The 13726-nt window shown below is 39.6% G+C and overlaps 1 pseudogene; it reads right to left on the reverse strand.

The window, feature by feature from the left end:
* Positions 1 to 2235: 2235 nt before the first annotated feature.
* On the reverse strand, positions 2236 to 3496 carry LOC128566513 (splicing factor 3A subunit 1-like; annotated as a pseudogene).
* Between the last annotated feature and the right edge of the window lie 10230 nt (positions 3497 to 13726).

Here is a 13726-nt window from a genome sequence, read left to right on the forward strand (position 1 = left end):
TGTAGATAAATTTCTGTGGCACATTCAAATTATGCTGATCAAAAAAAAAAAAAAGAAAAAAAAGAGCAAGAAAGGGAATATGCTTACTGTGCTTTGAATTTCTTTCAAAAGATAATTTTGAAGACTGTGCTGTGGAACACCAGTGGAAAATCACTGCTTTAGGTTATCTACTGCCGTGTGAACAAACCCATGCTAACCTGCTGGAGGAGCAGAGACAAGCCGTCCCAGCTGAGGCCCTCGTGCTGACCTAGCAGCTGGCCTGAATGCATGGGAGATGAATGAGTGACCTAGGTGATACCAGAAGAAGCACTACCTAACTGAACCCAGCCCAAATTTAAACCCGCCGAGTCACAGCTACATGACCTACTATGTCTGTGGGTAGTTTGGTGTAGCAAAGGCTGAGACAATTTCCTTGGGCAGGAGACTTCCTAAATTATTGTGTCATTATCCACTTGGATGGTATTTTGGTATATATCATACATTGGTTCAAAATGTCTTCTCGTTACGGATGTTTTTCAGGCATTAACATACCACCTTTTCTTTTGAAATATGGAGATGTTGATAATCAGGGATTCGCCTTTCCCATGTTATAAATTCTGATATAGGATCTTCCTATTTGAATTTTCTTATCCATTGTCTCCATCTGTAACCTGATGATTATCCAAATTAGATCAACCAATGGATGCCTAAAGTGCCTCCCTGCCCCAGAAATACTGGTAGAGTGGACGCTCCCACTGCTGTGTCCTGCTACTACAGGGCTGTCTCTCCTTCTGCCAAAAACACTATCAACCCCCATAATACCCATGTTGATGTTAGAACCTTAGAATCACTTTCTTTCACCCTTCTAGTTTCCATAAATAATTTCACTCTCTTCGCCAATAAAGCCTCATCTTCACCAGGTTGAGAACAGTGAGGACAACTGAGATAGTTTGAGGATGAGTGTTTGAAGATGTTACTGTTAGATATTACTTCTTTATTTATTTCAAAGTAGTGGTGAAGGGACACAAAGGATTCCTAAATAGGATAAAAAATGTCAGTGGAAGCAAGTGCTTATTCATAGGGAGTGAAATTATTATTCAAACTGTCCTATATCTACATGGCAGCTGCTGAAGTAGGCTTTCTGTGTTGATGATCACCTGGCTCATCATTGGATTTGCCCTCATCACTTCTGTTTTCTTTTATTCCATTGTGACTTCCAAGTAGAGACCTTTGCAGCTTATATCTGTCCTCTGGGTTATACTAATGGTGTCTTCTTCCCCAGCTTCTAGGTTGTGGCTCTATCTCTGCTTCATTTTACTGTTCATATTGAATTACAACCATATTCAAACAAGTACATCTGAGGTTTCATATGTATATATGATATATACATATGTTTGTGTGTATATGTATATCATATACAATATACATACACACACACACACACACACATATATATGCTAACAATGATTGCCCTCATGATAAAAACCCAGTAAGCAAGTACTTCTTATCCTAGATCCAGTATCCTCCATTCCAGGGCATAAAGTTTTTCTTTATTAGCCTTTTAGTCTAGGGTTTTCTTTATAATTTCTCATATCTTGCCTAATGCGTTATGGCCAGAATTATCCATCAGTTCTCAAAGTACTCAAAAATCCTAATGCAGTTTCCTCTGGAGCCAGCCTAATCAGGTGGGCCTTGTCCTTTATTGAGCTAAGCTTCTTCAAGCTACTTTCTCCATCATATTACCTCTGATGGTTTTCCAGAGTAATTCTCCAACATAGATAGTTTTATTGTTTCGAATAAGGAGAAAGCCATTGAATTGGCTACCTTATTACTATTATCATTATCATCATCATTATTATTTTCACAAAAAGGTTCACGGCAAGAAACAAAATGATTAGTGACAATAACACCACATTCTCTCAGCCAGGTACATGTAACCCTAAGAAACCATCCTGCAGGATGTGCCCAAACTCTCAGTTCCCAAGGTGCTGCCTGAAGCAATGTGTGTCCTCAAACCAAGACCCTTACACAAAGGGATTCCACAGAGTGGCTTAGAAAGCTTCTACTCTTACTAATGTAGGGAAGAGTTGGACAGAATGGATCTTTGTAGAACAATTTACTTTTTCAAACTGCGTAAGAGGGAAATGACTATGTAGGCAGCTCAAGGCCCCTGGAAGGCCTCCTAGGTCCGGGGCAAGAGGTCAGGGACAGGAGAAGTGAAACACCAGGGACCAGATAGTGGAGTTTGTCTCTCTTCTATTTCTTCCTCCCACCTCTCTCTTTGAGAGCCAGGTAGCTGATGGAACCACTGGGCATAGTGCAGTAAGCCAGTCAGTTGGAACCCCTGAAGAAGATGCTCTCACACTGCAGCTTCTGTTTGCCTGCAGGCATGCCTGTGGCTTTGTGAATCTTTGCCTTAATGACAAAGAACTGGTCTGTGAGCAGGAGGGTGAAGACCAGGACATACCACTCAGTTTCCATTCTGTCTTATCCTGCATGTTGGGTGCTTGGACTCTAATGGGCACTTGAACTCCTCCTCAGGCATGAGGCCATCCTTTGTCTTCAGTTTCGTGGACGCAGGCTCATCTTCCATGGGAAGCCTACAGACTGGAGTTGGGACTGGTGCCACAGGACTGGTGCACAATTATGGGAGGTGGGCAGGTGCCATGCTAGGAGGAACTTAGGGAGGGGCATGGACACCATGTTCATCTTGTGTGCATGGATGGTGGGCAGCAGGGGGGGATCACTGAGCCAGGGGGCAGTCAGACCACAGATGCCATCAGCAGCTGAGACATGACAGGTCCCACAGACACAACCGTAATGTGGATAGAGGTGGCATCACAGGTGGTGGAGGCACCAAGGTGATGGGTGGGACTGAGCTGGGGGATGTTGGCAGCTGAAGACAGAGGCAGTGGCTGCGGGGGGATATCACTGGGCTTTCTGGGGCCAATCTTTACCTTGGTGTCATCTTCGGTACCAGGCCCTTGGCCTTATGGATGGCCTCTGTTGGCTCCTGGAGGATAATGTTGGCCTTGGCAGCCTGCTGGGTTCAGACCATGCTGCCAGAGTAGACATCCTGGATCATCTTCTTCTCTGGCTCCTGGATCCCCTCTTCACCAATCTTCTTACTGATGGCTGTTTCCTTTACACAGAAGATGTCAGTACACCACTCAACCAACTGCTTCAAGCTGCCCTCGGTATCAAGATCTGCTTCATACACCTCATCACTGTTGCTCCGCTTCTTATGGGTGGAGTGGTCCTGCCTCTCCAGCCAGCAGGGGTCAAGAAGCCCAGTGAGCATGTGTTCCTGAATTTTGCTGGTAGGGATCTTGTTCCTGGTGATGTGGGACACAAGATGGTCATCTGGAGCAGGAGCTGGAGGCAGAGGCTTGGGAGCTTCGGGCTGGGCCTCCATCTCAACCTCCTTGCTCTCTCCAAACTTCTCATGGTGCTTCTGAGTGAGGGCCCCCAGCTCCTCTGGCGCGCTATGGGCAGGAAAGTTAGTTCCCTTGCTCATTGGATTGGAAGCCCTCTGTATCAGACCAGTCAATCTGAGCAGAGGCCGCCTGCTCTTTCTCCTCTTCCTGTTCCTTCTTCCTCTTGCATTCCTAGAATTTGGCCCATTCCTATAGGTAGAAAATGGCTGTAATATCATGGATTCTGCTTATAGATTCCCGTCATTGTGGCGGGAATCAATCAAGTTATCATCCAATTCCTTTAGAAACTGACATGTAATCTTTCAAAGACTGTTCTACATGATTTCTGGATATTGTAATTTCAATAAGTGAATTCTTTTCCTCTCCTTCCTCCCTTCTTACCTTTGGGAATATCCTTGATATCACAGATAAATTTGTTTTGAAGACTAATGTATGTAGGTAAATATTTTCATCTGAGATATTACAGATACAGTCGATTTGTAGCTTATTTTTTAGCTTCCAATTTAGAATGTTATTTTATTACAGATGGTTTGTTATGAAAGCATGTTTTAATTAGTAGCTATTCATTTTCTATTCAAATTTTGTAATGGTCCGTAGACAAACTAGGGGGTGAATTTTGTTTTGTTTGATTCTATGTGTTTGACAGAATGAATGTTTCTAAGTGCTTTGTTAATCATAAAGTTAAGTGATTAAGTAAAGCCACTCAAGGGAAGTTTTTAAGAACTACTAAAATTACTGCTTTCTAAATTTCAGCATATTTTCCTTTTCTCCTTAGGTTTAAACTGCTGAAAAGAAATAAAAAACATTTTGGACTCCAGATTATGCAAGGAAGTTCCATTTATTTAAGGAGAAGAAAGTAAAGATTTTGACAATAAATCTTTCTCAGAACTTCAAGATTGAGTTTTCTTTACATTATATATAGTAATGAAATGACCACTGAAAATGTTCAGGGAAAGAACACAGTTGTTAAAAGAAAACGTAATTGTTTCTGAACAAAAACTCAAATCTAGTTACTTTGAGAATATATATTTGTAGGGGCAGAACACTTGTTTGCCTTCACTGACTTCCTACTTCAAACCAAGAGTAATGCCTTGCACCCAAGAGCACCTAAGTATATAGTGAAAGAGTGAATAAAGGACAGGGCTTATCATGGAACAAAACAATTCTTAAACTCAAATATGAAAGTGCAGTGAGGACATTGACTGAATTAAGAAGCAAAACACGTGGAGTCACTCAAGACACCTCTGCGCACTCCCTGTCGAATGCTGTCAGATTGGTCCATAGTTAAACTATTGTTGCTCAAAGATTAGTGACAGGCGCATTTTAAATGTTTTATCTTCAAAAACTTATTTAACACTGTAAATTAATTTTTAGTTCTTATTTTTTTTGAGACAGAGTCTCACTTTGTCGTCCTGGTGGAGTGTTGTGGTGTCATCATAGTTCACAGCAACCTCAAACTTGTGGGCTCAAGCAATCCTCTTGCCTCAGTCTCCCAAGTAGCTGGGACTATGGGTGCCTGCCACAATGCCCGCCTATTTTTTAGAGATAGGGTCTCATTCTTGCTCAGGCTGTTCTCGAATTCCTGAGCTCAAGGGATCCACCTGCTTTGGCCCCAGAGTGCTAGGATTACAGGCATGAACCGCTGCGCCCAGCCTAATTTTTAGTAATATTTTTGCTTCTGTTCTTATTATTTTCACTACCGTGGGCAAAGCAAAGGCATATAAAATGAGAACATTATATGCTTTGATAAAATGACAGGAAGGATACACTGGTGGGTGCCATTCACTTTCAAAACTATAATGATTCCTTGCTGTCACTAGGTTAAGCTCATATACCTCAAGTTGATTTCCTGGGGCCTTATCTTACCGTACTAGAATGAGGAACCCCAGTTAGTCAGTGTGAAGAGTATTATTACTATTTACTGCTATGAACAGTCCCTCTACTTCCAACTGCTTGAGGTTTCACATTTTCGTACTCTGGGAGGCCACATTATTTGCACTGGCCTGAGAAATTACGCTGTAAATTTCAATGTGTCACTTCCAGAGCAAAATACTTAAGAGCTGCTGTAAACTTACCCAGATTATTTTCTGTCATGACTCTTGACTGTCACGGGAACTGTCTCTATTTTCTGCTCAATTTTGTTGTGAACCAAAAATGTCTCCACAAAATAAAATATTTGAAAGAATAGTGATTTTAATATTAAATTAAATAGGATATTTCCCCTTGTTATAGTGCAATTGAAACGAGAGATAATAAATGCTTAAAAATAAAAAAATTCACTTCTAAATAATCTATGAATGAAAGATACTAGAACACAATGGATATTATAACACATTTTGAGCTGGATAATGAAAATTTACATATAAAATATATGGAATACAGCTACAAACTTGTATAGATAAAGGGTTAAAGAATTAAATCTATATGTTCAAAAATGAGAAAATCTGAAAGGTATTCATGCAAGTGGCCATCCTAATAAGTTAGAAAAAGAACACCATTTACTTATTTGCATGTTCCTAGGGGCCCTCCAGACTTCCTTGTTTAGCAGGCCAGCCTTTCCTCCCATCCCCCTTGGAGTCGCCTATCTAGCTCTGCAAACCTATCTTTCTCTTCTTCAATGAAGTTTGTTTTGCATTTGCCTTGATTTGGTGGGTCTGCTCATTTTTCAGCCAAGAGAACACTGAGAACCAAGAATGCAGACAACTGCCTAAACCCCACCATTACTATTTTATTCAACATTATAAACATTTACTAAAATGAGACTATTATGAGATTGAATGATTGAAGGATTTTAATTACCTAAAAGTAGTCAGAATAGCCATGTGATCTGCTTGAGACTTCCAGGGCATCGAAAAAATATCATATTTTATCTGAGGGACTGGGAAGAAAAGGAATAAACAGTTGATGTTTTGCTACCACTTAAGTTCTACTCTTTCACTGTAATTGTGAAGAGTAATTTGTGGAAGAATTGTAATTAATTGTAATTGTAATTTGTGGAAGGGTAAAAATCAAGAATGAGTTTAAATTGTACAGTTACTTTTTAAAAATGACTATAGAAGGACCAGGTTTTGAGAAAAAAAGTTTTATTTTTAAATATGTTAAGTTTGAGATAGCTGTAGGAAATTTAAGTAAAAGTATAATGTAGACAGTTCAATGGGTGGATTTAGAGCTCAGGAGAGAGGTCCAGGTTGGAAGGCTAAATTTGGGAGTTGATGTAAAAGCACTGAAACCAGAAGGGTAGATTAGTTCAGTTAGAACAAGAGTGAGGATCAGGAGAAGAAGACTCAGAGAACTTAAAACAAGGCAATGAAATCTCCCACATTTAGAAATCAGAGAGAAGAAGCTGACTTATGACACGGAGCAGAGATGTTCAGAGAGAGAGTTGGAGGATGACGAGAGCTGGGTGTCACAGAAGTCAGCAGAAAAGCAAACATGTTGATAAATGTGGTAAGTATGGCCAAGATTTCAGGAAGAAATTTTTTGTCACAGAAGTCAGCAGAAAAGCAGGAAGATGTTGATAAATATGGTAAGTATTGCCAAGAATTTGGGAAGAAATTTGTAAAAGGCTCACTGATTGCAGCATAATAAAGATCATGGGTGAGGCGAAGTTAACAAAAGATGTTTAGGGATCAGGATTCATGTTGGAGAAGTTCGAAGAGCCAGTGAGAAAAGGAAGAAAAAGCAACAGACGGTACGTTGAACCCAGGAAGTGTGCCTGCGAAGAGAAGAAGGGAGACGTGGTCATAGCCGGAAAGACAGATGAGCTCATGGGTTTAAGAAAGGGAAATATTACAGCATATTTAAATGGTGATAGAAAGGATGAAGTAAAGGAGAATTTGAAGAAGCAAGAAAGAAAAAGTGTGGCCTGTAATAGATCTTGAGAGGGCCTGAATTTATGGAATCAAGAATTTGTGTGATAAAAGTAAAACTAACACAAATATCATGCCAAATTGAACAAAAGTAACCACCGTGGGCAGGACCCAGAACAGGGCCAAAGAACTTACTCCAAAATAGTTTAGAGTTCTAGTCCTTAAGAAAGAAGGCTGGATAGCATTGAATTATTATAGAGAAGCCAATAGCAGTTAAAGAAAAGAGCCGAGATGAGAGGAGATGGATGTGCTCCTGAACTAGAAATTAAAATTGTCTAAATTTTAGACACGAATGTCTAAATCACATCATGACTTAAACATTCGTGTCTTCACTTCCATCAAAAATCAAGATTTTACCTAACAATTGCAATCAGTGTAACCTAGCTTATTGTACCCTCAATGAATCCCCAACAATAAAAAAAAAAAAAAGAAAAAAAAAATCAAGAGTTCTTCATCACTTTCTGAGCATTTACTGTGTTCCCAGATGTTTGTTTTGGTTTATTTACAACTGATAACAACCATAACAACTATTATTCCTTTCATTTTGTAGATGAGAAACAAAAAACAAAACAAAACAAAAAAACAAAAAGCCCCTGAGGTTAAGAGACATTAAGTTATCCAAGGTCACCAGACTAAAAAGGAAGCCACAAAGAACTAAAAATTCACATGTTCATGATTCTAGCTTCTCTTCTAAATTACAAGAATGATGGAAAATATAAATACACTATAATCAGTAAAGTGTGTTTTATGCTCTTCAGAATAAAATCCCTTATATATTTTGAGTAATTTTTTTGAATATAGAAATAGCACAGCTATCATATATATCTTGAGAATTCATGTAACGGGAGACAGGGGTAAAAAAATCATCTGTAAAAATTCAGTATTTCTCATGAAATTTGCATTGATGCAGTTTTATTTTCCAGAGCCCTCCCTTGTAGTCACAGCCATCTGGTTTCCTTCTGCGTGCTGCCATCTCAGTGAAGCAGAAGGACAGCCTGATCTGCCTGCAGCAAATCAATTCCTCATTACCCTTAATGTGTGATGATGAGGCTGCTGACGCGATCACAGTCTCTGTCTACTGATGTGGTTGGAAACTTGTGTTTACATAACAGAAAATGGTTTCACAGAGAGGAGCAGGAGTGAGTATACGTGGCTGTGGGATGCTGTGTCTTAATATGGAAACTGATTCTCCTTAGCAAACAAACTTAGCATTTCTCTGTTTATAGAACTGGCGTGCCTATTTCTGATCGTGTGGAGGAATCGAGGAAAGGTGTGCATTTGAAAAAATTCTTCGGTGTGCTTGCAAGAATGTACTTGACAGAACGTAGAGGTAAAAACAAAAGCAAGGAGGCCAAAATCAAGAGGGCGAGGGAGTAAAGAGAGAGATGAGCTTTATTCAGCAGTCATTCATTTTCTATTCGTCCATTCAGCCAGTACCTACTCTGTCAGGCACTGTTCAAGACACTGTTGCTAGACTGGTGACTAAAGGAGATACGGATACTATTCTCATAAAGGAAGAAGAAAGAATGAAAATGAAAAGTGAAAAGACACTAGTGGCAAGTATCACATAGAAGGATGAGAAGGGTGCTATGGTTGGATCTGACTAGTGGCTGCATTATTTTGGTGGTCAGGAAAGGCTTTTCTGAGGAGGTGACATTTACATAAAGAATAGATTGACAGGAATAATCTGGCTGTGCCCAAATTACACAGAAGAACATTTCAGGCACAGGATGGAGCCAGTGCAAAATCTTAAGCAAGTTTTTGAGCTTGACATGATAGAGAGTGAAGTTGCGTATAGCGAGTAAAAGGGATGAGATAAAATTAGAAAGATTGGCAGGGAGCAGATCTCATGAGGTTCTGTAGGCCAAGGCAAGATGTCTTATGTATTTATTTATTTTTTCTATGTTAGGAGAGGGAAGTAATCTTATTAACTTAGAGAACTTCATGGAGGATTGTTTATTGGGAAGCAAGAATGTAAGCAGAGATTGCTGTACTAGTCTTGCATACTAACCTGTCTTGGGATGTAAGTTTTGCAAAAAAATATTTTTTATAAAAGTTATGGTGCTACGGAAAGAGTTGAAAAATCCCAGTTTTTGTCTATAGCAGTTTTATCAAAGGAATTCCCATCACGTTGACCAATCTACTGAAATATACCCTGGTGTGCATTCTCATAGGTTCTATCAGCTGCTTTCCATATCAGACACATGAATATTTGATAAGTTGCTCTACAATGCTCATACTTTTATTATTACTGCTCTTCAAGGCTCTAATTCACTATATTTCTTACATGCATTATAAATTTCCATTTGTTCCTTTGCCTAAGGCTGTTAATGTTTTAGTGACACAATTTTAAGAATGTCAGCTTTATTTCTATTCCTTTCTGTGCAGTACATGCTGTATAGCCTCGGGAAATTGTGCCCAGCTGTAAAAAGGTGTAGGCTATTACATTTTTGTAATTCTCAGTGAGACTTCTTATTTTATAAGAATGCCTACGAGAAATGTCTTTGTTTAAGGCCTGTGGACACCTGGAGTCCTCACAAGCACAAGAAATCTGGAAACCAGAATGGGAAAAAATTATGTTTTAGATGTGGTTATAGTTATATAATAATTTCAAGAGTTATATAATAATCGCAATAATTGAACAATACTTTAAGGCTTTTTTCTTTTATGTTTATCCTTGACAATTGGCAGGCATTTAGTCACTGCCTGCTATAATAATTAACATTTACTGAATGCTTATTATGTCTGTAGCTCTGGTTTAATAAAGTTTATTTTAATTTTCCCTGGAACCTGCTTCTAACTAATATCCTAACACCTGTGCCAATCATGTGCCGGATGGTTTAGGACATCAAGATAGTATATGAAGTTGTTAGTCTTAATGAGGTCATGCTCCATGAAGCAGATAGATAACTACTTTTCACTGCAGCCAATTAATCTAACAGCTCTATAGCAAGAATCCGGGTTTGAGTGTGTTCCACTGTTAGGTCAAGAATGCTTGGAAAAACAGAACAAACCTGACAAGTTAATTTGCATGAGAATTTTTAGGTTTAAACCTAGGGGGTACAGAAACATTTGCACATTATAGAAATCAGTGGAACAAGTTGAGTGGGATGGCCTGGGGTGGGTTCTCTATCCCGCCTTTGAACTAGATGTGAGTCTTATGAAGGTGTATGTCACAACCTCTGCATTAGCAAGGGACGTAATGAGACACAGGGGCTAAAAAGGGAGGTTTGGGGAATCAAATGACAAGGCAGTTGGTACGCCCCTGATAAAGACCGATACGGCACATTGGAGGAGTTATCTCTTGAAGGACTTAGTATAAGGCAGCAGGACTCACTGTTACACTGTGTCCTCCGTTCTTTATTAGAAGATTAGAGAAGGCAGGGAACATGGTGAATTATCAATTGGCTTTATGGGAAGAACGGTGTTTATGGTCAGAAATGGTCACAAAATGTCTCTTTCCTCTCTGCAGAGACTGGGGAAAAGGGAGGAATACTTTTTCCCATTAGGGTATTCACTTCTTTTTTTTTTTTATTAAGTCATATATACATAGATCATGAATACATTTATGCCTTTGTGGGGTTCAATGTGTTGATTATTTGTACAAATTGGAGTGCTTACATCCTACTAATTAACATAGCTTTCACCTCATTTACTTAATCACAATGTTAAGACATTTGTGTTCAATACTTGATAGACTTGACTTGTACCCTTGCAATATGCTCCATAGGTGAGGTCCCACCATTAACCTTCCCTCTGTCGAACCACTCCCTCCCTTCCCATCTCTCTCCCCTTCCCTTCCCTCCATCCTGGGCTATAGTGATTCATCTCTCATATGAAAGTGTGAGTGATTATAAATTGGTTTCATAGTAGTACTGAGTACCTTGGATAATTTTTTTCCATTCCTGAGATACTTTACTAAGAAGAATATTTTCCAGTTCCATCCATGTAAACATAAAAGAGGTAAAGTCTCCATCTTTTTTAATGCTGCATAGTATTCCATGGTGTACATATACTACAATTTATTGATCCATTCATGGGTTGATGGGCCCTTGGGCTTCTTCCAAGACTTGGCGATTCTCATTAGGATATTCTAATACCCTACCCAGGCCAAGTGAACACAGGGGGCTTCCAGTTAATCATTCACAAATCTGGGAGAGTTTATATGAAACTCTGCAGGAGTCAGTATTGGAACAGAGGGTGCTTATAAAAGTGAAAGACATTCCAGACAGAATGGAGGCGGGAGAAGGATATTTGCTAAGGTTTAATTGGAGAACACAATGCATCAGCTGTCTCTGATCATGAGAAGATGCACAGCTGATGAAGACAGAGGATGCTTCCAGCAGTGAGGAAGGCATGAGTAAGGCAGCGGCATCATCAGGGTGTTACCAGAACCTTCAAGTAGTTCAGGCCAGAGAAGAGGATCAGTGGCAAATAAGAGGCCTTCTTTGCCACATTAAAGATTTTGGATTTTTTTTAAAAGTAAACTACATTATTAATATTTTGAAGAACAAACATTTTTTTAACCTTCCTTTTTAAAATTTCAGATTAATATGAGGGTACGAATATTTAGGTTACACTGTTAACATTTCTAACATAAAGTTCAAATAGTAGTTGAGCCCTTCACCCAGGGGTGGGCTCAACACCCTCACATTGTGCACATTAGCTGAGATCCAGCCAGTCACCCTCCCTCCTCTTCCCGCACCTCCCATCCCTCTCACTACACTATACTTGTGTTTTTTCTTTCGAGTGGGTGTGTAGTTGTTTATATATTGGGATTTTATCATATAGAATAGAGTCACTATGGAGTTACCTCTTCATTATTATTCTGATAGAAGTCTTGAGAGTGGTTTGGTGCACTATTCATCTGAGGCACAAGAACTTGTAGAGGGCTTAAGGATGGGATTTGTGGATAAATGATCCTTTAAAAACTGTAGTCAGGATGAGCTGCATATATACATTTTTGTCAGAAAAGCATCCATAACTCTCATTAAAGAGCACAGTTCTCTGTGAGACCAGTAAGGGGCAAGACCGACTAGATGAAGGGAATTACATGGTAAGTCAAGGAGGCCAGCTAGGAGGCTGTCACTGTAAAAGAGGAAATAAATAATCAGGACCCAAACCAAGGAAATTAAAATGTGAAGCACAGTTTGGGGGCAGAGAGGCTTGGGAAGGAAACAGATAAGGGATCCAGGTTTTGACACGCTGAATTTGAAATTGCTTTGATATCTGCAATTGGAATGGGCAATGGGCACTTGCATACATCTCTCTGCAGTCTATTAGAGAGAGCTGGACGTGGAAACATATTTTTCATTTATAAGAATACACACTGCAATTGAAACCACAAGGTTGAGCATGCACAAATAACTGGTGTAAGTTATCTGATATGATATCCTGAGGTACTCTGTTAACCAAATATATATAGTTTTCTTATGTTTGCTTCTTATCTGTTGGTCATATTCCATGCAGTCTATTTTTTCTCTCTTTTCTTACCTTCTACTTTCTTCCCTTGCAGTTCTTATTAACACTTTTGTTTTAGGTCTAAACTCAAGACTTCTTTCTCTCTCTTTCTTTCTTTTTATCTCTCTTTCTTTCCTTCCTTCCTTCCTTCCTTCCTTCCTTCCTTCCTTCCTTCCTTCCTTCCTTCCTTCCTTCCTTCTTTCCTTCCTTCCTTCCTTCCATCCCTTCTTCCCTCCCTCCCTCCCTTCCTTTCTTTTTTTTTGAGACAGAGACTCAAGCTTCGCCCTGGTAAAGTGCTGTGGCATCACAGCTCACAGCAACCTCCAACTCCTGGCTTAAGTGATTCTCTTGCCTCAGCCTCCCAAGTAGCTGGAACTACAGGTGTCTGCCACAATGCCCAGCTAATTTTTGGTTGCAGCCGTCGTTGTTGTTTGGCAGGCCCAGGCTGGATTTGAACCCGCCAGCTCTGGTGTATGTGGCTGGCACCTTAGCCGCTAAGCTACAGGCGCTGAGCCTCAAGACTTATTTCCTTTATTGATAATTCTTTTTCTCAAAGTAGGTGAAACCTGAAGAAGGCATACCTAATTTTACAGAGTTCCTTGGGCTTTCTTTCTTACCTTTTTACTTTCACAATGGCTTTATTTGGTTTTACATTTGACGTGTGAAACTAAGCATTAATTTCTCTAAGCGCCTATCTTTAGAGAGGCAGGAGAGAGTATAGTGTTCCCAGAGAGCTAATCTGCGGAAAATTTTTACCACAGTTTGTAACATCTCTAAATAAGTTTTCTGAGCACATATACTATTGAGTTATTATTTATTATTGTTTAGTCATTATCACACCTTGACATCACGCTCATACTGAGGTTAATGTAAAGGTGGGAAGGAGCAAGCCCACCCTTTCCCTCAGAAAATGGAAACAAGAAAGCCCCATAGAAAGTAAACACAAATAATTCAGAAATTTGACAGTAACGACTTGAAAAA

This window comes from Nycticebus coucang, chromosome 15 (assembly GCF_027406575.1).
Source record: "Nycticebus coucang isolate mNycCou1 chromosome 15, mNycCou1.pri, whole genome shotgun sequence".
Classification (NCBI taxonomy): Eukaryota; Metazoa; Chordata; class Mammalia; order Primates; family Lorisidae; genus Nycticebus; species Nycticebus coucang.